Below are 15,711 nucleotides of genomic sequence, written 5' to 3'. Positions count from 1 at the left end.
TCAGCAGAACCACTTTGCATAATCACCCATATGAGCACAGCTCAACACTCTAACACAAATATTATTATTATTATTATTAATAATAATAATTTTAATATACAGGATTTATATAGCACCAACATATTATGCAGCGCTGTACATTAAATAGGGGTTGCAAATGACAGACAGATACCGACAGTGACACAGGAGGAGGAGAGGACCCTGTGCAGAAGAGCTTACAATCCAAAAAGTTGGAGAAGCATTCGTTTCTGTCTGTTCTGTCTATTCTATGTGCTCATAGTTCTTTTCTGGTATTGTACAAATTAGTCTATTTGTATGACAATTATTCTATAGAAAATGAATAACTGTTTGCTGTTATTGTATTATTTGGACAATGTTATTGGATCACCCAAGAAGAAACAATGAATTATATATATTTCCTCAGCAGATGGCAATGTTTCTCTATTTTATCCAGGATGTGAAATTCAGAAAGGAGAAATGTTGGAGTCTTTGTGGCAGAGGTAATATTGGGTGTTTGAAGCAGACGGGGTCAATGCACTGCTAAACAAAATCCATCCAGCTGTAAAGTCTCCTTTTAGCGTTGTCTGAGATTCATATTCTCCGATAACAGATATTGATCACCCTTGCTGCATCATTTTGTCAATTGTCTGATCAAATATTCCCTTTCCTTTCTTGCTGTAGTATGCATGCTGATTTTCTGGATTATGGAAGATAGAACTCTACCTTTTCAGTGATAGAAATGGTGCAAATTCCATTTTTTAATATATATATAATATGTATATATATAATATATTTAAGCTTTTCTGACTTTTTCTGCCAAAGTAAGCATTGGGCAAGTATTGCCAATTATAGGCAAATAATGTATCTTTACCTTTTTAAAATCTTTATTCTGCTGAATGTTGGAAACCTTTAGTGACTAGTGAAATCCACCCTCCGCACGTTCACCACCATTGACTTGTTTGGGCATTTCACCGCAAGTGACCCAACATATGATGATGGCCATGTGTAGAGCAAGACCCGGTGCTGGGCTATACATGTGTGCAACGGCTCCTAATGAGGCATCCTCAGACCGGTTCTCTTTTCTGTCTATGCCTCCTCTCTCGGTAGTCTCATATCCTCCTTTGGCTTACAGTACCATCTGTATGCTGATGACACTCAAATTTATCTGTCCACCCCTGACCTGTCTCCCTCAGTCCTGGATAAGGTCTCATGCTGCCTGTCGGCCATCTCATCATGGATGTCTGACAATTCCTGAAACCCAACCTGGATAAAACAGAACTCATCATCATTCCCCCCTCAAATTCCAAATCTCCCCCTGACATATTTCTAACTGTTAACAACACTGTTATTTGTCCCTCCCCTCAGGCACGTTGTCTTGGTGTCACCTTTGACTCGGCCCTCTCATTTACCCCCCATATTCAGAACATTTCCAGGTCCTGTCACTTTCACCTACGCAACATCTCCAAAATCCGCCCCTACCTGTCCCCTGAGACCACCAAACTCCTTGTACACGCTCTTATCATCTCCCGTCTGGACTACTGTAACATCCTTCTCGCTGGTATTCCACTAACCCGACTCTCTCCTCTACAATCTATTATGAATGCTGCAGCCAGACTCCCATTGGGTGGCTTCCATTTCACCTTAGAAACAAATTCAAGCTTCTGTGCTTTGCCCTCAAACCCCTCCACAGTTCTTGTCCTACCTACATTTCTGACCTGATAGAAAAATAACTCCCAGCCGCTCTCTTCGCTCCTCCAACAACCTACTAATGACTTCCTCACTCATAACCTCATCACACGCACAGCTCCAATACTTTTCTAGAGCTGCCCCAACTCTCTGGAATGGTCTTCCTCGTCCCCTTCGGCTTGCTCCTACTTTCTGCTCATTTAAAGGAGCACTCAAAACCCATCTTTTAAAACTCGCCTACCCATCTTCTTCATGTATCTTAAACCCTCACTACTTCCCACCATTCCATATCCCCCTCCTATTGTGTGATACTTCCCCCACCTCCTAGATTGTAAGCTCCTATGGGCAGGGTCCTCTCCTTCTCCTGTGTCACTGTCTGTATCTGTCTGTCATTTGCAACCCCTATTTAATGTACAGGGCTGTGTAATATGTTGGTGCTATATAAATTCTGTTAAAAATATTATTAATATTATTATTATTATTAATAATAATAATAATAATAATATTAATAATAGTAATCGCCCAATCTCATTTTGTGATGTGCCATCACTCTCACCTTGGCGGTGATGGTGGCATGGAACCAAATGTTAGGCAGAAAAAAAAAGACATCAACGTGGGGTTTGTTATGGATCTAAGTACAATTATTGAAGACCAAAAAGATAAAAGACATGCAGGTGGGTGTTCTGCTTTAACAAGAACAATTGTTTCCAGATTCCACTTGTCAAATCTATCCACAAAATCCCCACAAAAGTCAATAATGTTTTTCACTCCACTTATAGGCATTCTTTTGTTCCTTGGTCTATAATCCATTTTATCACAATTTCCTTCTTTTCTCCACTCCATTATAGCATTTCTTGTCTAAGAACTGTCATTGTGCGCAAACATGAAGCAATTCATTATAGATTTCTTGTTAGCTTTACACCTAATGAAGAGACAGCATGGGGTTTGACATACCGAATAGAATTACTTTGAAAATGGCCTGTAACTTATTGAAAAACTGTTGAAAAAATAGGAAATGCAGGAAAACCAGAAATGCAGCTGGAATTGTACTCAAAGTAAATATTTGGAAGGAACAATAAAATATTTCTTGGTTTTATATCATTCAGCTATATGTGTGCACAAATACCAGGTCTGATTTATTTAACTGGTTCTCTGGACGCCTTAACAGGTCATTCCGTATCCACAGATGTCCTCAAGCACCCGCTTTATGGCCATATACCGATCCATTGCAGTGTTCTCCCCAGCACCGTTTAGCTGGGCGCTCCACCCAGCACTTTTTGTAACTGTTTTTGGTTGGGTACTGAAAAGTTGAGTTACACTACAGCCACCCACCTACAGCATTTGAAATTATTAGTCTGATATGTGGACATTTTTTGGCTGACGAACTTGCCCAAGATAGCAGCTTTCATAACTCTCAAGCTACATTTAAGCAAAAAAAACAACTCACCCCTGGGCAAAATAAAACCCACCCTTACCCATGCTATAAGGTATTCTTGCTTGGTAAGGAACAAGGATATAATCACCTATATCCGTAGTCCAGGTCCCTTGGCATCAATGCTTCCATGTTTGGAGAATTGGTGATCCATCCTGCAATGGACCCTAAGATCACTGGCCCCTGAATGTCCCCTTTACTGATTTTAATTGCTGGTCCATGGCAGGCAGCAGAGAGAGTCCATGTCAGGCCAGGTGTGATGTGGAAACCCAAATAGGAAATAAACAAATAAAGAGAAAAGATTGGGGAAGAAGCATCATGTCACCATAGTTTTAGGAGAGAGAAAATGTGTTTTAAGGTTTTTTACATTTAAAAGGGGGTTGGGGTTCAGTGTGGAAGTGTTGGAAAGAGATCCCAAGGATTGGGTTTATTTTTGCCTTGCCCTTTAACGCTAATGTATTATACTAAAGTAGCAAAATAACACTGAAGTCATCAGATTTTTGCCAAAATTCACTGAATATAAAAAAGCTATTTTTTTTTGTTTCAGGTGAAGTTTGCCTTTACAAGCAGCCATGCTTGACCCCCTTTAATTTTATATAACTGTATTACCCAACCACAAAAAGAGTTTTTATAATCCTTTTCTTTCTTCTGCTCCTTTGACGCCACCAGATTTAACAGAAGACTTCAGAACATCAAAGCTGTCTATAAATAGCTGTCTTGTTTTCTTATTGTTTTTTTTTTTTTTCTGTTCTGATTTTTATTTCAGTGTTAAAAATGCAAATCGCGTTGGGTGGAAGGAAATGAGCAGCTTTGTAATGTGTGGCAGCAGATACCAGAGGGAGCCATTGATGGTTGGGATTATAAAGGTGCCACAAACAAGGTGGAATGCCATGGCAGTGGGAGAGTTACAGAATGCCTGTCTGCTGGGGGAACATTCCGCGGCCTGTGGCTGGATTGGATTTCCAATGTTAAGCTTGGGGTTGGAGGTGTCAGCTGCTCATAGATCCTTTCTCTGTGTTATTGTAGGGGGCTATTTTCTCCCAGGCACAGGTGGCGTCTGGCTCTGCCCGTCTCTCAGTTTAAGAGTTTTCTGCAGGGAGGAATTTCTGAACAATAAAATGCAACCACTAATAAAGGAGAACTCATACACTTTGCTTTTACAGTGACTTGTTGGCACTCAGTGCTCCATATATTGCTAGGAAACGGCAGGGACAAAATGGTGTGGGCTGAAATTTTGTTTTCAGTGTTGCCCTCAGGAACCTCTACACTTAGGTTGAACCCTTCATAGTCAGACAATAAAGGAAACTTTTCAGGGGGTCATTGCTGACCTTCTTATGCAAACGTCTGGTCTTACCTCCTGCATTCATGTTTCAGATCATTGGCTATAAAGGCACTGAAGCTGGAGGACCAGTATGATTTTTGCCATTTTAGATGGCGAACAGCAACAATTTGTTGTCATGAACTTTTACTACAATGGAGAGTTCATTACCATTGGCCGCCGTCCCACCCCAGTAATGGGTATCGTTAGAATTATACTTACCTTACTCCCTCTTACCTATTATAGGGTGTAATGTCACCATCTTCTGAGTCATAGCGCATAAAGAACAGCGAAAATCTTACAAAAAGATCTTCAAATCCATGGCAGGAGCATCTTTATGTCTACTTCACATTCCGTAGGATTGTTCCTGGAATGATGGTGATATTGTCCTTAGCTAGGGACCATGAGCCAAAAACAGGAGGTTAGGCATGATATTACTTCTACCTACCTTAGGAGACAGGGGCTCGGTCTACAAAAGGGGACCTATTTCAGTGGAACAATGGGTTTACAACTTATGTTGAGGTTGGTGGAACCCATGGTAGGTTCCAAGGAGTAGAACTTATGGTGGGATTGAAGGAGTGGAACCCACGGTGGGATTGAACCAGTGGAACCCATGGCGGGATCGAAGGGGTGGAACTCATGGTGGCATTGAAGTAGTGGAACTCATGGTGGGATTTAAGAAGTTGGAAACCATGGTGGGATTGAAGGAGTGGAACCCACGGCGGGATTGAAAAAGTGGATTGCACGGTGGGATTGAAGGAGTGGTACCCACCGTGGGATTGAAGAAGTGGTACCCACGGTGGGATTGAAGGAGTGGAACCTACGGCGGGATTGAAGGAGTGGAACCTACGGCGGGATTGAAGAAGTGGTACCCACGGTGGGATTGAAGAAGTGGTACCCACGGTGGGATTGAAGAAGTGGAACCTACGGCGGGATTGAAGGAGTGGAACCTACGGCGGGATTGAAGAAGTGGTACCCACGGTGGGATTGAAGGAGTGGAACCTACGGCGGGATTGAAGGAGTGGAACCTATGGCGGGATTGAAGGAGTGGAACCCATGATCTGATTGAAGAAGTGGAACCCATGGTGGGATCATACTTGAACCCCATCCCTGGTATATACACTGTTTTTTTTTTTTTTTGAAGGTATATTGTGGAGGAAGTTTTATATGACATCCCCACAAGTCCACAGTCAAGGTAGGACAAGACAAAGATGCAAAATGATATTTTAGCTGTACAGTGTAAAGGACTGAATAGGGTACAAAGGACGAGGGAGAGAAATCATCTTTAAGGTTCAAGCTTAGTAAATCTTGCCAAGGCTTCATGTTTCGTTCTCTGCTTTTTGTGTCTTATTATAAGTTATAAATCAGAGCGGCGTCCATATGGCTGCTGAACAATGTGTTGTAAAGGTTAAATGAATTTTATCACCATATTTTAATGTATGCTAATTCATTCAGCCAGACACCGTGATATATCCCTGGGCTACAAGCGAGACCTACTTTATATACAGCGTGTGTTTGTTTTTTTATACGTCTCTCTTTGCAGTTAGTAAGTAAAACGTATAGGTTATTACCCCCCCTGGAAATGCCGCAAAGATCTTTTTGCTTCTCCGCAGCTGTTTGAAACATGTATAAATATGAGGGGGAGGGGAGTTTTGTAACTGTAAGCTAGCACTACGATGGTGGTATTACCCATTGTGGCCATTTACATTTCATTTCCTAAAGGGTAACTCCAGGCTCATAGCAATAGCCTGCCAGGCAACCAGAGGGGAAATTGAAATATGTATATGTGTGTAAGCATATGTTTGTAAATAATGTGTATACATAGGGGTACTGCTAAGTTAAAATAAGAACGGGGGAGAGGTGAAATGAATCACAGGGGTCATTGTACACTAAGCTGTACATTCTTATGTCCCCTGCCCTCAGTATGCAACATACTTCTGACCCCTGCATGCTGTACATTAAATACACCTGAAATCCTGCACCATCTACATTACACATTTCTAACCTTGCAATTAGTAATGAATAGACATATATACTCCCCTGACCCTGCACTCTGTACATTACATACACCTGAAATCCTGACCCATGTACATTACATATGTCTAACCTTGCAATGAGTCCTGAATAGACATAAATAATCCCCTGACTGCACACCTTAAATCCTGCACCATGTATGTTACATAGGCCTGACCTTGCAATATCCCCTGCATAGATGTAGATACAATAAGATCCCCCAACACCTGTACTCTTTACATTACGTACACCTAAACCCCTGCCTTCTGTATGTTACATACACCTGAACTGCAATGGCTCCTGCATACACATACTGTAAATTAGGCACCCTGATATCTGTATTCTGTATGTTGCATACACCTGACCCCAGCACCATGTACATTACATACATCTGTGCCTGCAATGACCATGCATACACACATATAAATATATGTTACATACCTCTGACTTGTGCACATACGCTTGGCCCCTGCACTCAGTACAATATATTCTTTCCATGTAAAGCCTTATAAAAATCTTGTAAGAATATACTCCTAGATTGGGCTGGAGTGTTTTGTATTGCATCTGATCTGCGTTCCAAAAGACTCACGGGGAAGGCAGGGTAATATAAGCATAATTATAACATTCTTTACAGGTCCATATTTCACCTATATAATATGTAATAGGTAATTTGGAAAGGAGGAAGAGGCTGCCCAATATGAGCGGCCCTTAGTCTTTGTAAATCATTTTAAAATCATTAAAATTATACTTGGTGACTCTTCCATGAAAGAGGTTCTTTAGGTTGACACCAGTGATGCTATATTTATAGTGAGCGTTTCACCCTAGGACGGGAAGTGTTACTGGCAGGACAACCAGGTGAATATATGGGAGTAAAAAGCCTGAAAATGAATGATTCACCACATTCAAGGACTGGTAAACTGCAGTGTATTACATTTCAGTTCTTCAGCTTATTTATACTTGAAAACTGTCAATATTCATTACAGTTGGTTCCGGCACTGTGAAATGTACAATCCAGTATTGTATCCTTGCCAGGTTGGGTGGCCACTGGTCAAAGCAGACAAGGATAAACATTCACATTGGTATCAGGTGTTTGATGTCAGCTGGACATTGCTAATTATATTTTCTAAGCGGCTGATTTGCTCAGAAACCAGCGATCCCTCTCTCTGTAAAAATCATCAAACAATCTGGCAGAGCCTCAGTCTGCATCTGAACTCCGGATTAAAGCTGCATTTTATCATTCCAGCCTGAACAGAACAATTAAAAACATTTTTATTTCCAGTTTGCATTTTATGTGTAAATATCAGACCCCCTCTTGTTCTGGAGCCTGGAAAAGTGCTACCTGGTTCGATTTGGTTCACCTGAAATGTGGTGACTCTGATCCAGAGATCAATGGCAAGAATGTTAGATTGGCCACAGAATAGCAGAGTTTTGCTCAATTTGGAATCCAATTGACTTGTTCGATATTCATAGTAAATCAATTTATGAATACTGGCAATTGATTAATATTTAACCTGCGTTATTGATCAAAATGAAAACCAATCACCAGTTGTTGATAAGCACATGTTGATGCATGCTCCATAATCTGATCAAACAAAAGTAGATATTTAAATATGCAATGGAAATTTTCAGACCCGACCCATTGATTTATTGTAAAATAAAAAATCCATTTCTGGTTGATTTAATCAATGAATCTCATACCATGCCACGTCAGTCCTTACCATTGGTGCAGATTGTGTGACCCTGGGGCCATAGGGGCATATACCTTTTATGTTAAGTAAAAGTTCTGTGTGTTTGTTTGTTTTTTTAAGTGCAACACTCTTTTTTTTTAAAAAAGGGTGCAGCACCCGCCTAAGCGAAAGAGAATGAATGGGCTTCCAGGATACCTACCTCATGCATCCCAGGAGGCTCTTGGGTGCTCCTTTTGCACATGCCTGAGCACCTCCGAAAAAGCCCATGCACAGTGAGATCGGCAGGTTTTTTACCCCAACTACGTCACCCAATCTCACGTCTGGGTCGGGTGATCTAGTAAGAAGAACCCGGAAGAAGAGAAGAAGATGGCGGTGCCCACAGTGCCGGCCGGAAGACGGATGCCTAGACGACGCGGGACCTGATGGAAGACACCTCCGGACCGATCGACTGCACTGTGGGACTGAAGGTAAGTGAATTTTTTTGTTTTGGACATTTTCGAGTTAAATTCCTCTTTCATGTTAAAAACAATAAAAAACAACTTTATTTTTCCTTTAAGCTTTGTAAATGGTTACAGTAAGCAGGAAGCCATAATGACTTTGGAAATACTTCATGTGGTAGTGACGGGATCCTCCTGGGACAGATCGATGGCTTTGGCCTTGGAGGGGTCATTGTCGTCCAGCAGAAGATGAGATTATACACCTTGTGGAGGATCATCTGTTTCCATATCATCATCTCTTCTTTGTGTCCCCGGCTCCACGGTAATGACTGTTGGTCTGACGCTGGTGCCGGCTTCTTGTTTTCTAAGGAAATGCTAGAGACAATAAACAGGCTGGGAGACCTTAATGTGGAACTATAATTCCACAATGAAAAATTGCAATCAGGCAGGATTTTGGATGGGCGATGTCCCTTCTGCAATAAAACATACTTACCTGCCTGTTCACAATCAAATGTTTGAAAGTAAAGTAATCTTTTTGATGTTTGGGTATGCTGGGTGTTGGGAACCAGAAGAACCTAGGGTAAAGATGGCGGTGCCTGTGCCAGAGGATGGGTGAATGTATTTAAAAAATTGCAACCAGCCCGTTATGGTTATTTATTTGAAGGGACATTGCCCGTGCCTTCAACAGAACCTGCCATTTTTTATTGTTAGGGTTTAGTCCTGCTTCAAAAGAAGATAAATAAAATGAAATATCCCTGAAATGCATCAGTTTCTACCCCCAGTGGCCCTGATTTATTAAAGATCTCCAAGGCTAGAGAGGATACACTTTCATCAGTGAAGCTGGGTGATACAGAAAACCTGGAATGGATTTCCTAAAAGTCATTTGCTATTTGTTAGCAAATGTTTTCAATTCTGGACCAGATCCATTCCAGCTTGATAGATCACCCAGCTTCACTGATGAAAGTGTATTCTCTCCAGCCTTTAATAAATCAGGGCCACTGTTTTTTATGGGATCACATTCTGTTAGCCCATCTCCGGGCAAATAATAACTCCCTTACCTTGTAAAAGAAGATATAAACTCAAATGCACCGGATAGGCACCAAGAATGTGCAATTTTCAGGGTACCCCCAATCCAGTATTACAGATCTGTGATCTGATCCGATTCTGTGTGGTTAGGGTCGGTTTAATAAAAATCAGTGCATTAGCTGTGGTTCAGTTATTCTACAATGTTTCTATTTCCAGAAAGAAAGTTACAAAAGCAAAAAAAAAAAAAAAAAAAAAAAAAAAAAAAAAAAACAAGAACACAGATGGATCAAAGAAAAAAAACTTTAAAACTTGCTACAAAGTTACATACTGTACAATGTTGCAGCCGATTTGCTGGGGGGAGGGGAGCACTGAGGAAATGCTTCCCACCTATGGGAACCTTACAATGGTCTCCGATAGCAGCCTGTTGCTTTGGTACATAGTGGGGAATGTCTCTGTTCGCTGGCAGTTGTTAGGGGAGTTACTGCCCCCAATAACTGCCAGCCAATGGGAACACTGCCTAGTATTTATATTAGCAACTGCCTGATATATACATTATCAATGTGTTAGATGCACCTCATCCAACGCATGTTAATAGATTTTACTTTTGGGGGTCTATTTATAAATGTTTCACCCCATCATTACCCAACATTCACTCACATGAGTGATACACTAATAAAAGTTGATTCACACATTTCATAATTTTAATAATTTCATCAATGTGGAAAAGGTGTTGATTTTGGGTGAAAACATTTACAAATAAGCCCCATTATGCCAATCTGCACTGCCCCAATCTTGGATTTCAAACAGTTCCTGAAAGCATCTGTGGTTCCCATGCGGCCATCTTTGCGGCTCTGCCCAATCTGTTTCCATCCTTCGTAACTGTTGCAAACATAGCCCAGCGAATTGCTACGGGTTGGTGGTCTGTTCTGGAATAAAACCTGGCCTGCCAAATGAGGTGTCAAGAACTGTGGGAATTAACAAGTATCAATCTCGGTCGCTGTCCCCGGCTGCGTTATTTGTCTTCAAAGGCTTCAGTGATTCTTCATGTCTGGCAATTTCACAGGTCAGTAAAGCCCAATCGTTCTCGGTCCCATCCAGGGAAATGAGACTCCACAAAAAGCATGCCGCAAACGCAGAGGAGCTCAATCTAGGAAAGTAAGGTAAAGTGCACCTGTCATAGCGCAGAATGTGGGGCAATAAGGGGCAGGATAAAGGCGATGCCCTGTGCCAATTATGAAGGTTTTAGAGTATTTTAAAAGGCGATTTTCCATGTAGTTCCATGTGATATCATTCCGTATATTCAGGAATAGTGTTGGATGAGTTTGCCTTCGGTTCACTGACAGCTCAACCAAATGGACCCCATGGATTCAGTTCCGTAGCCGAATCAACCCAAACATTGACAGGTAAAGCATACGGCTTAGCCAATCCAGCTGGTGCACTATTACAGACACAACATACCTATCATTGCCCCAGGCACTAAATCTGATTGCCTAAGATAAGAGATGTTCAACTTACCGGCTTCAGGCCGTAAGACCAATGTTCAAGTCAAATTTGACCTAAAGCCAAACACTAAGCCTATTACCCAAACACTCAGAAGTGTTCTAAAATCGTAAAAGGGTATTTATGTGTTTTATAGTAAATTAACAGTGAGTACTGAGGGGTGGTGGGAACAAGGATTACTTGGTGGCTCCTAGGGGTTGGTATCTTGCCAACTTCTTGGTAGCTTCAACCACTAAACTGGTTCTGAATGGACCAACATCTCAAAAATTAACAGTGGACAATACCAAACCCCTCACTACTGATCCCATTTATTCCCTATTCCTTATTCACCTCCATGTAGTGTCTTATGGTTCATTGGCATTTAGAATGCCATAACCTCAATGCAACCTTACCACCATCTAGACTTAATTGGCTTAAATACCTGTATCATAAACAATTGGCATTTTTAGGAATAGTGATGAGTAAATATAAGCAGATCCGCTAGCAATTTTGTGGAACTGGCCAATTTGATTGGTAATTGAACAAACATGCTTTGTCCCTTCCTTCAATACTTCCTGTGTACATGCATTCCAGAATTGAGCTAAATGGCAGTTTTCATGATGTGTTTCAGATGTTGGCAACAAAAGAACAGGCCGGGGGGTCACCACAGCTCCTAGTAGCCTCTATTGGAAAGGTTAGGACAGGGTGACAACACAGGAGAGCAAATAAGACCTGGAACAGGGTATTGTCACCCTATAACAGGAAATGTTTGAAGAAGGCCTTTAATGTCTGGATCACCAGATGTTTTTTTCTGCAGGCTGCAAATGCAAATGAAATTGACTTTATTGACTATATAGTAATATATTAAAGCAGCCTTTTCACTATGGTAAAAGAATGAGCAGTGTGTAGGAGAAGACTTACCTTTCCAATAAGCTATGGGCACCGCTGGTACCCAACACTTTCAGGTGCTTTTAATATCACTGGGAGCAGTGTTTCCTCCGGCCATCTATTAGCGAGGGGCTAAATAGGCATGTATGTGTCGTTGGCTAGAGCTGGTCTTGAATTGTACTCCAAACACTAACCAAGTGGTGGTGTCGTAAGACCCAACTGTAGGTGACTTTTTTTTCCAAAAACATCATCTCCATGCAGTTGTTTGTGATAAAAATCAGCTCAGGCTGCAATACTCACCTTCGAATTGGGACAGTGCCAATTTGTTTTCTGGGTCGAATGAGATCCAGCATCACTCAGTGATTGCAGGGCATCATGAACCAGCTCTAAAGTGGGTATTGCCATTACCCTCTTCATTTGGGGTGTAATGATGTAAAAAGTAGTGCTGACATTGTCACATCAGAGATGCTCTCCTTGCATTATTTAGGAACACCCATTGCCTGGAGGATAAAATCTAGAAAACGTCTATCATCTGCATGTCACATTACCATGAAGAAGGTAGGTACAAAAAAAGAAGGGTGTAAGTCCTTATTATTAGAGTGAAATATATGAAATGATATATAACCTATATGTAGGGGGCACACACATTATTTTAAGCAAGTAATGCATCCTAGCGCCTTTCACAATGGCGGTGGCTCTTGCCGACATCCGAACGCCATAAAATTGCAACCAGGACATCACCTTCCTCCATACGGTAAAAATTCCGTCAAAGCTGCCACAAAACCTGTTATGTTTGGGTATTTAAGGCTCCCCTCCCCCCCGCTTTTATTTACACATTTATTTTTGTGCCTTTCCAAGTGCGGATGGCGTTCTCTGCCGTTCCCCGAGGACGAGTAATTTATGTACATATGTACCCGGCACCAGTAACTGCCGCAGCCCATCTGTATTCGCTCAGTGTTTCTGTTCAGTATTTATTTCAAGGCAGCACTCTGTTAATCTGCGAATGCAAAGCGTTGTCTAACATCATTTCGTTTGATTACTGGGAATGGGGTTGCTTTTTCATGATATATCCACCATAAATCCACCATCCATATGGTAAAAAACAAAACACTGGTGATTGCGCATGGCAGCCCTAAAGAAGAAGAAATATGGAAGCCACCATTGCTGACACCAACTCAACCGAAACAGGATAAAAAACATTGTCCCCTCCCTTCATTGTGCCCCAATTGACCTTTATAAGTGAAGGGTTCTAGAAAGCAAAAGGGGTTCCAGCACTTACCTGCCACATCTTAATAATCTTGCTATTAATTGGCCCTAAAAATATATACTTGGTGGTAGATTTTCATGATCATCTCCAGTGAAAATCTAGTGTCAGTTCAGTTGTCCCATGGCATTAAACCTTTCCAAGACTGGAGTAGATAGAATATCATAGGAGAACCTGGGTGATCCAGTCTTGGAGGGCTTTAATAAATCAGACCCATTGTGCTGGATTCCAAAGGATATCTTGTCAAAAGAATAAAGCCCTGGCTCCTGGTGGGTTTTGTTTTAGCTTTACATTGTAGAGAGCATACTATAGAGCTCGGTGGTGCCGAATACAAAGCCAGCTACCAAGGACAATGCAACGCCTGCACATGCATAGGAATTCCGTCTGAGGCCATCCAATGGCCGTAGAATATAGCTGTGCACTCCGGGATCCGCTGTGGAGTTGGTGGCAAAGAGGTCACCTTCCAAGGACACAGTATTGACAGAATCTTGGACCTGTCATTCATGCAGGGTGGCTGCACACAGGTGTGTGCCTAAATTGGCAGAAGCTCACCATCCACAGTGCTGCTTTAATATATGTTGCGGTAATGCCAGCCATTCTCTATCTGATATTTTCAATTTATTAGATAAAAACATGAATTTGGTCAAAAATTTTAAAAAATGTGTTTTCTTTGATCAAATTTTTTCAATAATTCTGAAAAAAAGAAATCTTAATTTTTATTGATCCAATGTTGTCCTAGGTTCTCGGTTTGGCACTGACGTTTCTTTTCCAACAGTGCTCTGAACAGAAATTTTTTTAAACAAAGTGGGAAAAGCTGTAGGTGGGTGGCTGCCCCTGTATTGTGACCCTACGTTTCAGTGACCACCCAAAAACAGCCAGGTGGTTACCCAAAAGTTAGCTGGGTGGTGCGCCCAGCTAAAAGAGCCTGGGGGGAACACTGATCTATTTCCTTTGAGCTCAGCCTATTGTTTAAACTTTTATCTAGGGGCAGATCGTCATGCAGGTGACACTGGGAAGAGCTCAAATGTCATAACCAGAACGTTGCTAAAAATCTGGAAAAATGCCCGCCTCCACCTCTATAGGATGATGTCACCAGATTGGCTATGCTTTTTTGGAAATCAAAATCCTGCTATTCCACTTTAACGTCCCATTTTGATTGCTGTGCCCCTTTAATGCAGCGCCAACGACTTAGTTAGCATTCAGTGGCGGTCTAAATATTGGGCTGAAGTTGTCACCATGAGATGACAGTTTGCTCTGTGAGGATGAGCAGCGAGGAAGGAGCGTGTAAAATGGAAACATAAAGCTAATTGTCTTTGCAATAGGAGAGTGCAGCTTGCCGTGGCTGTGTCAGCTCATTTCCTGCACTGCTGCTTTACAACAAAGAGCAGAAAATAAGCGTTCCCATCCCCGAAAGGCTGGCTCGCTATTTGCCGTATCCGTGTCGCCTCTCCACAGATGTGTGTGCGACGGGTGTCAGGCGTTCCCTGTGCTCTGCATGTCAATGACAACCTCATCATACCCTGGCTTGCGGAAAAAAGGTCGATGGTCTCTTTTTGAGGTCCCCAGGGTGAGCGTTTCTGAGAGCTACAGAATGTTTTGCGGCAAATGTTACAAGAAAAGAAAAAAAAAAGGAAAAAAATGTACTAAAAATGATCAGCGGACATTATTTTATTATTAATATTATCTAGTATTTATATAGTGCTGAAATATTACACAGCACTTTGCCACAGTCATGTAACTGGCAAAGGAGCCCTACCATAGTCATATGTTATCACAGTCTTATGTCAATTTGTGGGGATGCCAATTACCTAACTGCATGGTTTTGGAAGGTGGCAGAAAACCAGAGTACCCAGAGGAAAGCCACGCAGACATGGGGAGAACCTGCAAACTCCATGCAGATAGATTCCTGGCTGAGATTTAAACCTGGGACCCAGCGCTGCAAAGGCCAGAGTGCTAACCTCTAAACCACAATGGGCATTAAAGAGCTTTAACAGAAGGGAATAGCCGTGTCTCCTCTGGAAAAAAACACCCTTACCTGGTTCATTGAAATGTTTACACTTGTCCTTGTTTCGTCATGGGCTCTGCCATCTTCTTTTTGGATCTGTGGCCAACTTAATTGGACATACTAAGATGACGTAACACCTGCACATGCCTGTAGCAGTTCATTTAGTCCTAGCATCCCCAGAGGATACTTGGCACACCCTGGCATCGTACCCTGGGCTTATGCAGCTAAAATGCACCCAAGCTTTTTACCCTGGTGCTGTCGATGTCCACCTCCTTATTCCAGCGCCACCATTTCCTTTTCTTCCAGGATGACAATACTTCATATGCCATGAGATTGGCTTGTCCTTGACATACCCCTTGGTGGCATCCTTTGCACAGGCTGGGTTCACAGTACTTCAGGATAAAGCTATGTCCTGGTCCTGATGCAGAGCGTTCAGATGGAGAATTTGGTGCACATCGGTGAAGGTTCTCATTTA

The sequence above is a fragment of the Pyxicephalus adspersus genome, chromosome 9, assembly GCF_032062135.1.
Source record: "Pyxicephalus adspersus chromosome 9, UCB_Pads_2.0, whole genome shotgun sequence".
Classification (NCBI taxonomy): domain Eukaryota; kingdom Metazoa; phylum Chordata; class Amphibia; order Anura; family Pyxicephalidae; genus Pyxicephalus; species Pyxicephalus adspersus.
The sequence above is the reverse complement of the archived record's forward strand: the minus strand, read 5'-3'. Positions refer to the sequence as shown.